A 12,910-nucleotide genomic window follows, 5' to 3' on the forward strand; every position below is an offset into this window, starting at 1 on the left:
CTACTGACAACACCACATTGCCCTCCATGGCACAATCCACACCACGGTCCAGTTGCAATGAATGCCAGCTGCCTGGGAAGCATAGGATTTTTTAAAAATCATACTTTTATTGAGATATAATTCATATAATTCACCTACTTAATCACACAATTTGGTTGGTTTTAGTATATTCACAGAGCTTTGCAACCATCACCACAATCAATTTTAGACTATTTCGTCACTTCGAAAAGAAATCCTATACCCATTAACAGTCAGTCATCATTTCCCCCTGACCTCATGACCCCCTCCTCATCCCTAGGCAACCACTAATCTACTATCTCCATAGATTTGCCTATTCTAGACATTTCATAGAAATGGAATCATACAACATTTGGCTCTTTGTACCTGTCTTCTTCCCTTAGTGTAATGTTTTCAAATTTTTCCATTTTGCAGTATATAGCAGTACTTTATTATTTTTATTTCTGAATAATATTTCAGAAATTGTATGGATATAGCACCTTTTATTTATCCATTCATCTGTTAATGCACATTTGTGTTGTTTTTACCTTCCAGCTATTACAAATAATGCTACTGTGAACATTCCTGTGCAGGTTTTTACGTGAACATATGTTTTCATTTCTCTTGGGTATATACCTAGGGCTGGAACTGCCAGCTCATACGGTAATTCTAATGCTTAACTTTTTAAGGAACTACAAGATTGTTTTCCAAAGAGGCTGCTGCACCGTTTTACAGTCCCATCAGCAGTGCATGAGGCTGGCACTTTCTCCACATTCTCCCCAACACTTTTTATTCTCTGTCTTTTTGTAGCCATCCTAGTGAGTGTGAAGTGGTTCTCATTGTGGTTTTGGTTTGCATTTCTCTAATGGCTAACGATGTTGAGCATCTTTCCATGTGTTTATTGGCCATTTATATATCTTCTTTGGATAAATGTTATTCAGATTTTTGGCTCATTTTTCAATTGGGTTATTTGCCTGTTCACTATTGAGTTATAAAAATTCCTTACATACTTTAGACACAAATCCCTTATCAGATTTACCAAAAAATTCTCCCATTCTATAGGTAGCAACATGAATGTGGAGCCGCTTGGCTGAGCACACATACCCAATAAGGTCAAGGACTGAAGTCATGGTCTTATTTCCAAAACTAAGAAATATAGCGGTGGCCTGGTTGTGGCCTGATTGTGGAAAGGGACAGGAACATAATTCTGATGCTGAAACATGGTGTGTAAGGACAGGTCACACGCCTAGGAATAATGAAATTAGTCAAAGAGAAAATTTAGGAATTAAAAATTTGTCTTTTTGTTTTATTTGCATATTTTACTATTTCCGTAGCTTTTAATTGTGTTTTTGTTTTCTCTCACTTAGGATGGCACGTAATGAGCAACTTCAGTCACACTGTTGGTAGTCCTGCCTGGTTCCTGGCCTTCACACTTGTCCAAATGTCTTCTCACACCAAGTGCTTCTATGTGCAAAAGTCCATGGAATCCACGCACTGTATGTGATCCTTTAAAGGTTCTTTTAATTCACTTCTATTACTGATACCAGGTATCATTTGCTGGGAATTAACCATGTGTCAGGCAGTGAGCTAAGGACTTTCCATGTGAGCTAAGCCTTTTCTTTGATCCTTATACTAGATTTCCTTCTTCTGGTCCTAGGGAGTCATGGATGGTTAGTATCAGTAATAGAAGGGCATTTATTGTGACTTTGGGCAAATTACTTGAGTTGATTAAGCCTCCTTTTCTTCTATTTTTTAGAGGGGGTTGGTAATGATCCTTGGATGATTAAAAGCATTACATTAGATAATACATTAAAAGAGCCTAACACAGCACTTGGGTTCCTAAGTACCTTGTAATTTACTGACAGAGCTGGGATAAAAATCTAGGCCTTTTTTTCTTTTTTTTTTTTTTTTTTTTGATAGCACTGGCCCCTCTAAGCTTTATCACCTTGAATTTGAAGAAAGATCTTCCCTCTCTAAGATGCATCCTGCAAAAAGAAGAAGTAATGAGGATTTGGGTAAAAGTGGAGTTGAATTTGCTGTGTCAGTCACCAGGATACCAAAACCACAGTGACCAGCTTTAAGACCAGGGTTTTAAGGGAACACATCAGACAGGGTTTGAGGAATCGAAGTTCTGGATGGACCATGATGACCTTGGCCTGAAGGGGCTAACTCAGCTCTTTCTAAAAGACCAGGCTGTCCTCACACATAGCCAAAGACACAGGCTGTTTGAGCTGCCGAGCAAGCCCCAACCAGTGCTCTGCTGACCACCCTGCAATCACATCGTGCTTACAATGCTGTTTGAAGCTCAGGGCCGGTGGCCTCAGGGATTAGCTTTTAAAGGAGAGGGGCTGCAGCTTGTGTATCTTCGGGATGACAACGCCTCATTCTCTTCCAGGCTTGGGTCCCCCGAGCCTCCCTTCTCAGGCTGTGTCTTTACTGAGACCCTGCTCTTGACCCTTGGTCACTCAGCCTCCCGCTAACTCTAGCACCACTTTGTGCCAAGACATTTACTGCATCTGTTAGAGTATTTTCCTTATAACATTGGTATTTTAAATTGGTCAATCCTGTCTTATTTAAACGAAAGCATTTGAATTCCAAACCAACCTTGTTTCGTCAGTGGTAGCTATCGCCAACCCCATGTTCTAGATAAAGAAACTCAACCTCAGAAAGGGGAAGGGACTTACCCAAGATCACATTTCTGGCCAGTGACAGAGGCGAACCTCTACCTGGTTAGGACTCAGTCCAGGATACAGAGCTGCTTTCATGTGAGGTTTAGGAGTGGTTGTGACATTGTCAAAGGGGATGAAATGGGGACCAGGAGTGCACACTTTGTGCAGGCAGTACATTTTAAAGGAAAGGCACCCAGTAACGTGGGAGGCACAGTCGGCAGCTGAGCGGGGGATTGGCTGAAGGGGAGGGGTATTAGATTGACAGCCTAGACTTGGCATCTGCCTATCTTTCCTTGAGTTTTTCTTTAAACACCTTCCGCCCACTCCTTACTTCCTCATGGATAATCATCTGTCTGATTTATTATCTGGTTACTCTCGTTATTGATCTCTTTTTATGTCTCTACATATTATGGATAATTATTACAGTATAATGGATCAGTCACCGCACCTTATGACATGGTAATTGAGGTTTATTAGACTAAAGGATGTTTCTGAGAAAAGCAGTCATGATGAAATGGATTTCTCCCGAGGAAGCTGTGTGAGGGATGTGTTTCTCTTTCATCCTGCACACAAGGAGAGGCAGTTAGGAGTTGCTGGAGACAGCGAGGGCTTTGCGGTTAGACAGACAGACAGACAGACAGACAGGAGTCCTGCTCTGGTCCCGCCACCTCCTAGCTCTGTGACTTTGGACAAATTTAGGGGTTAAAAATATTGCGTGTAAGATTCTCCAGTGTGATAGTTGTCCCGGGTATTAAGGATGAGAAGCCAGGTCAGCACCCATTCTCACCCTTTCCCTCTTTCCAGGGAGGGTCCACATAATGAACGAACCTGCCAGCAAATCTCATTCCTGGGGCCACTTAGTTTCTGTCAGTGTGTGTTTATCCAGTTATTGGCTGTTTTTAAGGGAAGAATAAACTAGAGGACTTCCTTATTTGGTTTATTCATCAGAATTTTATTAGTCCAAATAAACAATGTCTTAATATTGTGCTCATGGAATAGCATTTCATAAATTAGATTAAGCCCACGAGGTTGTAGGTGGTAGGCAATCATGATTTCTTGGGAAGAAATGATTCTATTGATTTTCACATTCTTAACGAGCTTGGAACTTGGTGGAAATAGATTGTGAGATACTCTAACAGGCTTTCACAACGTTGTCTGGTCTTTCACAGAATCCTCTGATTGTTGCAATTAAAAACAAATGCCAAAAAAAAAAAAAAAACAAATGCCAACTTGCCACTGATACGTCGAATCTCTAAGTGTCATACTTGTATTTCTACTCAGGGTAGACGACTGACTTGTAATTCAAACTCTGCCCTGTAATAAGCCTTGAGTGTGGACAGACTAAATCAAGAGGCCTAGAAGCCAGCATAAGACAAAGAAGGGCACTCGTAGCCCCCTGACATATACTGAAAGTGTTTATCTAAGAGCATCTAGTTTTACTCCTTTGAAATATAAAGAACAATATCACAATTTTTTTAAAAGAGAAAAATGTATCCACAATCTTTAGTTGCTAATGTAATTTTTTATATTCACCTGTTTTTCTCCCAATCCTGTCCAAATGAAGACATATTTTACACAATTTCATAATACACATACATTTTATTAATCTTTTTCTTTTATTTTTTTTTAAATTTATTTACTTATTTATTTATTTTTGGCTGCGTTGGGTCCTCGTTGCTGCTTGCAGGCTTTCTGTAGTTGCGGCGAGTAGGGGCTACTCTTCGTTGTGGTGCGTGGCTTCTCATTGTGGTGGCTTCTCTTGGTTGCGGAGCACGGGCCCTAGGTGCGTGGGATTCAGTAGTTGTGGCACGTGGGCTCAATGGTTATGACACGCAGGCTCTAGAGTGCAGGCTCAGTAGTTGTGGCGCACGGGCTTAGCTGCTCTGCGGCATGTGGGATCTTCCTGGACCAGGGCTCAAACCCGTGTCCCCTGCATTGGTAGGCGGACTCCTAACCACTGTGCCACCAGGGAAGCCCTTAATCTTTTTCTTTGAAACTTCTATCATAATTGTAATACTTATATATTCATCATAATTATTATTTGAATGATTTCACAATATTTCACAGAATATATATACAATAACTTATTTAGCTGTTCCACTATTGCCTGATATTTAAGTTATTTCCATTTTTAATAACAAAGATAAAGCTACAGTAAATATCTTCATGCTTATAGTTGGTTTGAATTTTATGTTATTTCCCTAAAATAATTCACAGGAGTGAGTATAACTGTCTCTTTTTTACTATTAATTTTTTTCTAAATTACAAAATAAATAAGTACTTATTGTAGAAAATATGGAAGCTTCAGAAGAGCATAAATACAAAAAATATATGATCCCTGGTAATATTGGCTTCTTTTAAGTGACTAAATATTTCTTCCTTTAAAAAGTGCATGTATGTTTTATTTTTTATAAAACTGAGGTCATACTATAAGAACTATTTTTACTCTCCTCTTTTCCACTCAATAATCAGATGTAATCATTTGCAAATATTTCCCTAATGTAATCTGCCCTTTATTTTGTGAACTTTTTGGAAATACAGAAATTTAACATTTTCTAATGGAATAAAATGCACTGCCCATCGTATGCCCTTTTCATACAATGAAAGCATGTCTTTCATTGCTTGACTGCCAGATTACCATTTGACAACACGATGTTCTGTATTTGTCATAACACACCTGACTCTAGGCCTGATGTCAGAAGCCAAAGAAAAGGAGCCCTGTCTGAAGTCCCCAGGTGATTCCAAATCTGGAGCTGAGCCAGGTGCCAGGACTGGGAGGTGTCATCCCTCCTTCCTGCTTATCCTGCTCCTCTCACTGGCCTGATGTTGTTCCCAAGGGGACATTGGGTACAGCAGGAACTGTCTCCCAGAATCTGTACTCACTGTCTACATGACCCCTGTGGGGAGCCTGGGATTCCCAGTCTCACCTTGCCTTTCCTGGTCCTTTGTGTGTCATTGAGCTCAACACCTGGGAGGCTGGTCCAGACCCACTCGTCTGCCTCAAGACAGACCTAGTAGGTGGTCGCCAAACAAGTCGATTACTGAGAATTCAGCTCCTACCTCTGAAGGATGCTGTTTTGAGGGTGAAGTTAATACCTAGGGGTTTCCAGCCAAATTCATTAGGAAAGTCATATCTGACTTGGCTATGTGCCAAGTCTCTCACATCTGTCTCATTTGCATGAAGGGTTTCAATAGAAATTAGACAAGGAAAAGTCATTAATCTTCCTTGTGGCAGAATGTAGTGGTTGTAAAAGTTAATTCTCTGTGGGATACAGGCTTAAATTTCACTTAATATATTTTAAAGGGAAAACCACTAGGATTCTTGCATAATTATATAAAGGGGCATTTTATAAATCCTGATGAACTGAATAACAGTGCTACTTATTGAGAAGCAGTACACTAAAAGAAAATTTGTATTTCTGATTATGTATATGTGCATAATTACAAATACGAATACTATATATATATATATACACACACACACACACATATATGAGAAATGTTTTCTTTCCTACCGTAACTTGCCATCTGGTAAAGCGGCAGTGATATTAAAATGCTCTCCTTCTGAGTCTTGCCTTTCCTAGCTGAGTGCTCTCTGGGGGCTCAGGAGGTAGAGGATGTGAGTTACTGCTGAGGCCGGAACAGAAAGGGCCAATAGAGCAGCCATTATCGAAGACATTTATGGTGTCTATGGTTGAGGAATCCATTGGCTCTCTGCTTTATTCAGCCCATAAGAACAGTCTTTACATGGTAATATATTCATGTCAGGGCTATATTGGTATTGCAGGCTTTGCATTAGAGCTAATTAATCTACAGCAGGAGGTAGGAGGTTCCTTAATATGAACTTTAGTGATTCAAGGAAGTGATAATAACACATCAATTTTTAAATTGTGGCGAAATTGTCCATCCCTGAACAGTAGCCATTCCTAAAATGGAGTGTGCCAAGTGCAGTAAAAATTTCCTTTATTCTCTGAAAACTGCACAGCGGTTCCCAATAGCCCTCGGGATCAAATCTATCCTCCTGGAAAACCATGTTCTTCCCTGACTACTGCCCTACCCCTCCTGCTGCTACTCACCCATCCTCATTCCACATCACACATGTTCACAGAGCGCCTGTTAGAGCTAGTGCTGCAGGCCCAGCTGGAGTCCATCTGTCCATCCTCGATTGCTGGGGACACAGCAGTGAAACAGGCAGACCCCAAGGCAGGCTTTGGGGACCTCACCATCACCTGGGGTAATGCCTCTTTTCTCCTGCTTCTGAGCCTTTGTTTATGCCAATTCCTCTTCATGAAATAACCTTTGTCTTTCTTTGATTGTTTCTTCCTCCTCTTTTAAAACTCAGATCTGGTGTCCTCTTCTCTGCCAGGTCTTTCTAGAATCTCCAGATTCAAGGCTAAATATCATTGCTTTTATGCCAAAATAGCTTTTCTTTAAAAAAATAAGTTCCCTGTATTCTTCTGATTACATAAGTAGCATATGTTCATGAATGAAATATTGCTAAACTAAAGAAATGATCACTGAAATATTGGTAAATACAAAAATGTACAAAAGAGGGGACTTCCCTGGCAGTCCACCGGTTAAGACTCCACGCTTCCAATGCAGGGGGCGCACATTTGCTCCCTGGTCAGGGAACTAAGATCCCACAAGCCATGCAGTGCGGCCAAAAATAAATACATAAATAAAATAAGGCAAAATAAAAGAAGCTACAAGAAATGAGATTTTTTTTAAATGTACAAAAGAGAAAAAGTCAGTATTAATCCCCTCTGAAGATAACCATGACATTTATATATTTTAAAAGGTATCTTTTAATATGCCTGTTCCCTTCTCTAGGCCTCTTGGGGACATATATTCATGTCTCAGTCATCCTGTGCCTTCCTCTACCTAGTTCTATGCCTGTCACAGAGTAGACCTTCAATACATATTTGTTGAACTCAACCAGATTAATTCACTTAAATGCTTTTATTGATACAAAAAAAATGACCAAATTAAGCATTTTATTTAGGGTGTTAGAAAAGAGACATAAATTCCTCCTGCCAAATAGAGGTATAGAATGAAGGCAAAAGAGAAATAGAGTAGTAAAAGAGAGTGGGATTAATAAATCAATGCAGTCTTCTTTTGAAAACAAGAACAATAAATGGATAGCCCTCTTTTAATCCTTAAAAAAAAAAGCAAGAAAAAAACCCAGAAATAATATTAGAACCATGAAGGAGTTATAGGAATGGGAACATTAAAAAAATTTTTATAGTATCATACTTGATTTTTCTGAAAAATAGAAATTGATACCACAATCTGCTCTACACTTTGCTATAAGCAGGATTAAGGTGGAGTGATTGAGAATGTGGGTTTTGGAGCCAAGTAGACCTATGTTTGATGTTCTGCTCGACCACTAATTATGTGGCCTTGAGGAAATCACATCATCTTTTCGAACCTGAATTTATTAATCTGTTATGGTGAGAAAAATACCTACTAACAGTGTTGTCATAGGGATTGGATGTTTTTCTGACAGTGCTTGGCACATAATGACCCTTGAGAAAGTGAAAATAGCCCTTCTGGTCATCAGATAGTCATGTTTTTAACAGAACATAAACACTGTTTCCAACGCAACAGGGACAAGGCCACGCAAACAATGCTTCTATATGAGGCCGAACCTCGGCAGCCGAAATGACTAAGGATCCCTTCCAGGGGATGGCTGCTTTCTCGTCAGTGCTGTGCCCCCTACCTTCATTCCTCCTGCCTCCAGAACAAAGCTCGCTGACATACTGGATGGGTGAACTGACCCGGCTTCTTGGCAACATCCAATCCAGAACTAGCCTCTGCTTGCGCTCTCTTCAGAACCATCCAGCACAAGCCCAAATCCTATAAGAAGCCCCCTTGTAACTCGCTCCTATTGTGATGCCGCATGGTTCAAGGCTCAGAGATCTGCATTTTGAAGCAGGTCATCCCCCACCTCGATTCTTTTGCACACTGGAGTGTGAGCAGCATTGCTCTGGTCAGTATATTGTGCTGGGATGTTGCCAATGCCTTTGTCCAGTTGGGACTTTGCCGTCCCACACCAGGGGTCCACAAGGCAAACCCAGCAAGAGCTCTCAGGACACTATGAGCAATTTGCCCATCCTGCCTCTCCTGATGAGAGTTCCTACTGCTTATTGTGGAGTGAAGGATGTTATCTTAGTCAGTTTGCATTGCTATGCCAAAAATATCATAAATCGGGTGGCTTAAACAGCAAACATTTATTTCTCACAGTTCTGAGGCTGGGAAGTACAAGATCAAGGTACTGATAGATCCAGTGTTTGCTGACGTCTGCTTTCTGGCTTGTAGAACAGCCACCTTCTCACCATATGCTCACAAAGATGAGAGCAAAGGGAGAGACTGCAAACTCTCCTGTGTCTCTTCTTTTAAGGACACTAATCCCATTCATGAGGGCGCCACCCTTATGACCTAATTACTTCCCAAAGGCCTCAACAGATTGGGAATTAGGATTCTCACATATGAATTTTGAGTGGACACAAACATTCCATCCATAACAAATATAGAGGTGGGAGTTTAAGAATTAAACTAAAAAGAGTATTTGTGTTGACAGTGCAACCTGGAAAGGAAAGTGAGCTGTACAAACTTTTAGCTAGTTAACATTGGCTAAATACCATTAGCTAAACTTTTAGCTAGTTAACATTGGCTAAATATCATGTATTTCCCTTGTGTCTTATCTAATAGAACTCAGACTTGATTCAGCTATGTACCCCTTCCCAAATAATCCATAAACCTCAGGAGAAGCTGACTTCACTACCCTTGGCTCTAGGCTTGGGCCTGATTGGTTCAAGTGAGTTCCCTTCTTCTTTATTCGTTCAGGAATTCGAGGGGTTTGTTCAGGAATTGACATGAAATATTCTGGCTAATGAAATATGAGAAGTGTTTTGTTGGAAATTTCTGTGAACCTTCTTCCTTGCTCCTCTGAAAGGCTTTCAGAAACGATTCTCTCTTTCTCCTGTTGGATATGAACAAGGGAGAATGTAGTCCTGGTTGCTGCTAAAGCCACCCTATGACCAGGAGGAAAACCGGATTTAGGATGCCGTTGGCTCTGGACATCAGAGCAGAGTCATGCAAAGAGCCTGGGTCTCAATTACATCATGAGCCTGATATCAACTACCCCAAAGCCCACCCTATCTTTGGACTTCCTCTTATGTAAGTGGATGTTCAGTTTAATCCAGTTTGAGTTGGTTTTCTGTTACTGCAGCCTAAGCTACCCAGATTGACATCTTTTGACACGGGAAATAATACACACTCCAAAAGTTAGATCATAGCATGAAATATTGGTGCCAGCAGTGTCTGAAGACATTCTTTGATAAGAACCAATGAGCAGTCCACACTCCCCATCAGGGATGTCATTAAATGCAGAAGGTACACACTGCCTCCTGTCAGGAAGCATCAGGCTCCCATGAAGGCAATTCCTGCTCCTGTAGCATTTGACTTTGGCAGACCCTGTTCTGACCAGCATTTCAGCCACTCAGCTATAGTCTGGACGCTTAGCCTTGAGTTGTGCCATTGATTTTCTTAAGACCTTATTCAACTCTCGATTTCTCCACTGTTATCCTAACAGGCCAAGGAGGGCAGCTGTCACTTACCTTGAGAAGCACTTTCATTTATATTCATGATTAATTTGTGGGGAGTCAGCTGAGAGGCAGCAATAGAAAAGCTGTTGCCTGGGAAACAAGATTCTTCCTGGAACTTTTTGAAAAATGTTGGGTCTTTGATGCTTCACAAAACACTCCATCTAAGAACTGAACCACCAACGTAACCCTGCCCAACTGTTCTAGAATGCAGAACTCCAGAGCCTGAGGTCATGGTTGACTTTTTTACTCTGCCTGAGTGTGTCCAAACTGCTAGAGAAACACTTTGTATTTCCTACTCAGAAAGTTAAATCTACTCTGTAATAAACTCCACACTTATAGGCATAACTGAAGATAACAAATTCTGAGGGACTCCAGACTGTTCTATCTTCTACCTGCTGGGCTGGTGGTAGCATGTTCTTCTTTATCAGACCCTCATGGAAAAGATATCTTTTGGGCCTGGAGATGGAGGATTGTACACCCCTGAGGAACTCCCAGTTTTCCCTTGAATTAATAGCATGTTGCAACAGAAGCTGAATTTCAAGGGTAGCATGCTAGCAGGTTTAATAAAATATTAAAAGCCATGCCATCCCACCAAGGTGTACAAGTGTTCCACTTTCTCCACACCCTTGCCAACATTTACTTTTTTTTTTTTTAATAGCCATCCTAATAGGTGTGAGATGATATCTCATTGTGGTTTCGATTTGCACTTCCCTGATGATGATTATAGTGATCTTGAGCATCTTTTCATATACTTGGCCATTTGTGTCTTCTTTGGAGAAATATCTATTCAAGTCTTTTGTCCATTTTAAAAAAGAGTTATTAGGGCTTTTTTTCCTTGAGTTATAGGAGTTCCTTATATATTTTAGAAATTAAGCCCTTATTTGGTTTGCAACTATTTTATCCCATTCCATAGGTGGCCTTTTCCACTCTATTGATTGTTTCCTTTGCTGTGTAGAATCTTTTTAGTTTGATGTAGTCTCACTTTATTTTTGCTTTTTTTAATCTGTGTTTTTGGTGTTATATCCAAGAAATCATTGTCCAGATCCGTTTCAAGGAGTTTTCCCCTATGTTTTCTTCTAGGAGTTTTACAATTTTGGGTCTTATGTTTAACTCTTTAATTCATTTTGAATTCCATTTTATGTATGGCGTAAGATAAGGGCTCAATTTCATTCTTTTGCAAAGAGATATCCAGTTTTCCCAATATCATTTATTGAAGAGACTATCCTTTCTCCCTTGTGTATTCTTGGCACCCCTGTCAAATATCAGTTGACCGTATATTTTTGGACTTATTTCTGGCCTCTCTATTCTGTTCCCCTGGTATATATGTCTGTCTTTACGTCAGTACTATACTGTTTTGATTACTAGCTTTGTAATACATTTTGAAATAAGGAAGTGTGATGCCTCCAGCTTTGTTTTTCTTTTTCCAGATTGATTGGACTATTCAGGGTCCTTTGTGATTCCATATGAATTTTAGAAATTTTTTTTGTTTCTGTAAAAAGCACCATCGGGATTTTGATAGGATTTGCATTGTATCTGTAGATCACTTTGGCTAGTATGGACATTCAAACAATATGAGTTCTTCCAATCCATGAATACAGATGTCTTTCCATTTGTTTGTGTCTTCTTTAATTTCTTTCAGCAATGTTTTGTCATTTGTGGTGTACATGTCTTTCACTTCCTTAGTTAAATTTATTCCTGAATATTTTATTCTTTTGGTGCTATTGTAAATTGGATTGTTTTCCTAATTTTCTTTTCAGATAGTTTGTTGTTAGTGTATAAAAACACAACTGATTTTTGTATGTTGATTTTGTATCCTGCAACTTTACTGAATTCACAGAAGGACAAATACTGCATCATTCCACTTATATGAGGTATCTAAAAATAGTCAAATTCATAGCATCAAAGAATGAAATAGTGATTGCCAGGGACCAGGAGTTGGGAAAACTGTAGAGTTGTCAATCATTGGGCATAAAGTTTCAGTTATGAAAGATGAAAGAGTTCTAGAGATCTGTTGTACAAACATGTACCTGTAGTTAATAACACTATTGTATACTTAGACATTTGTTAAGAGTTAGATATTATGTTAAATGTCCTCACCATAATAAAATAAAATGTAAAAAAACCCCACACAAACAAACAACCAACCATGACATCCCAAATAAACATGAGGAACATTTGCATCAAATAAAAATGGTGCTCCAAGTCAGGAATTTTGGTTGCAAGGGACAGAAATCCAACTCAAACTAGCTTTGGCAAAAAGAGAATAATTTGGCTCATGGAAACTAAGGAAGGAAACATCTAAACTGCAGGAAGGAGAGGGGTGCAGCAGGCATCTGGAGGAATTAAAATTAGAAAGTCAAGTACTGACTAGAGTCTGGACCCTCTCTACACCTTTGCTCTCTGCTTCTCTCTCTGTGTTGGCTTTTTTCTCTCTCATTGTAGCCTGTTTTCCACCAAATTGCTGGCAACGTGGCTGTCAGCAGCTTTGAGCTAGATTTCACTGCTTCCCGTAGCTCTTTCCCAAGTCCGGAACAACTCATGGAGATGAATTTTGATTCACCTGTTCAGGCTGGGTGCCTGGAAGAACCCCCTCTGGCCAGAGGAAGCCAAGCTGTGTAATAACGTAAAGGACCCCCA

The sequence above is a fragment of the Balaenoptera acutorostrata genome, chromosome 16 (genome assembly GCF_949987535.1).
Source record: "Balaenoptera acutorostrata chromosome 16, mBalAcu1.1, whole genome shotgun sequence".
Lineage (NCBI taxonomy): Eukaryota > Metazoa > Chordata > Mammalia > Artiodactyla > Balaenopteridae > Balaenoptera > Balaenoptera acutorostrata.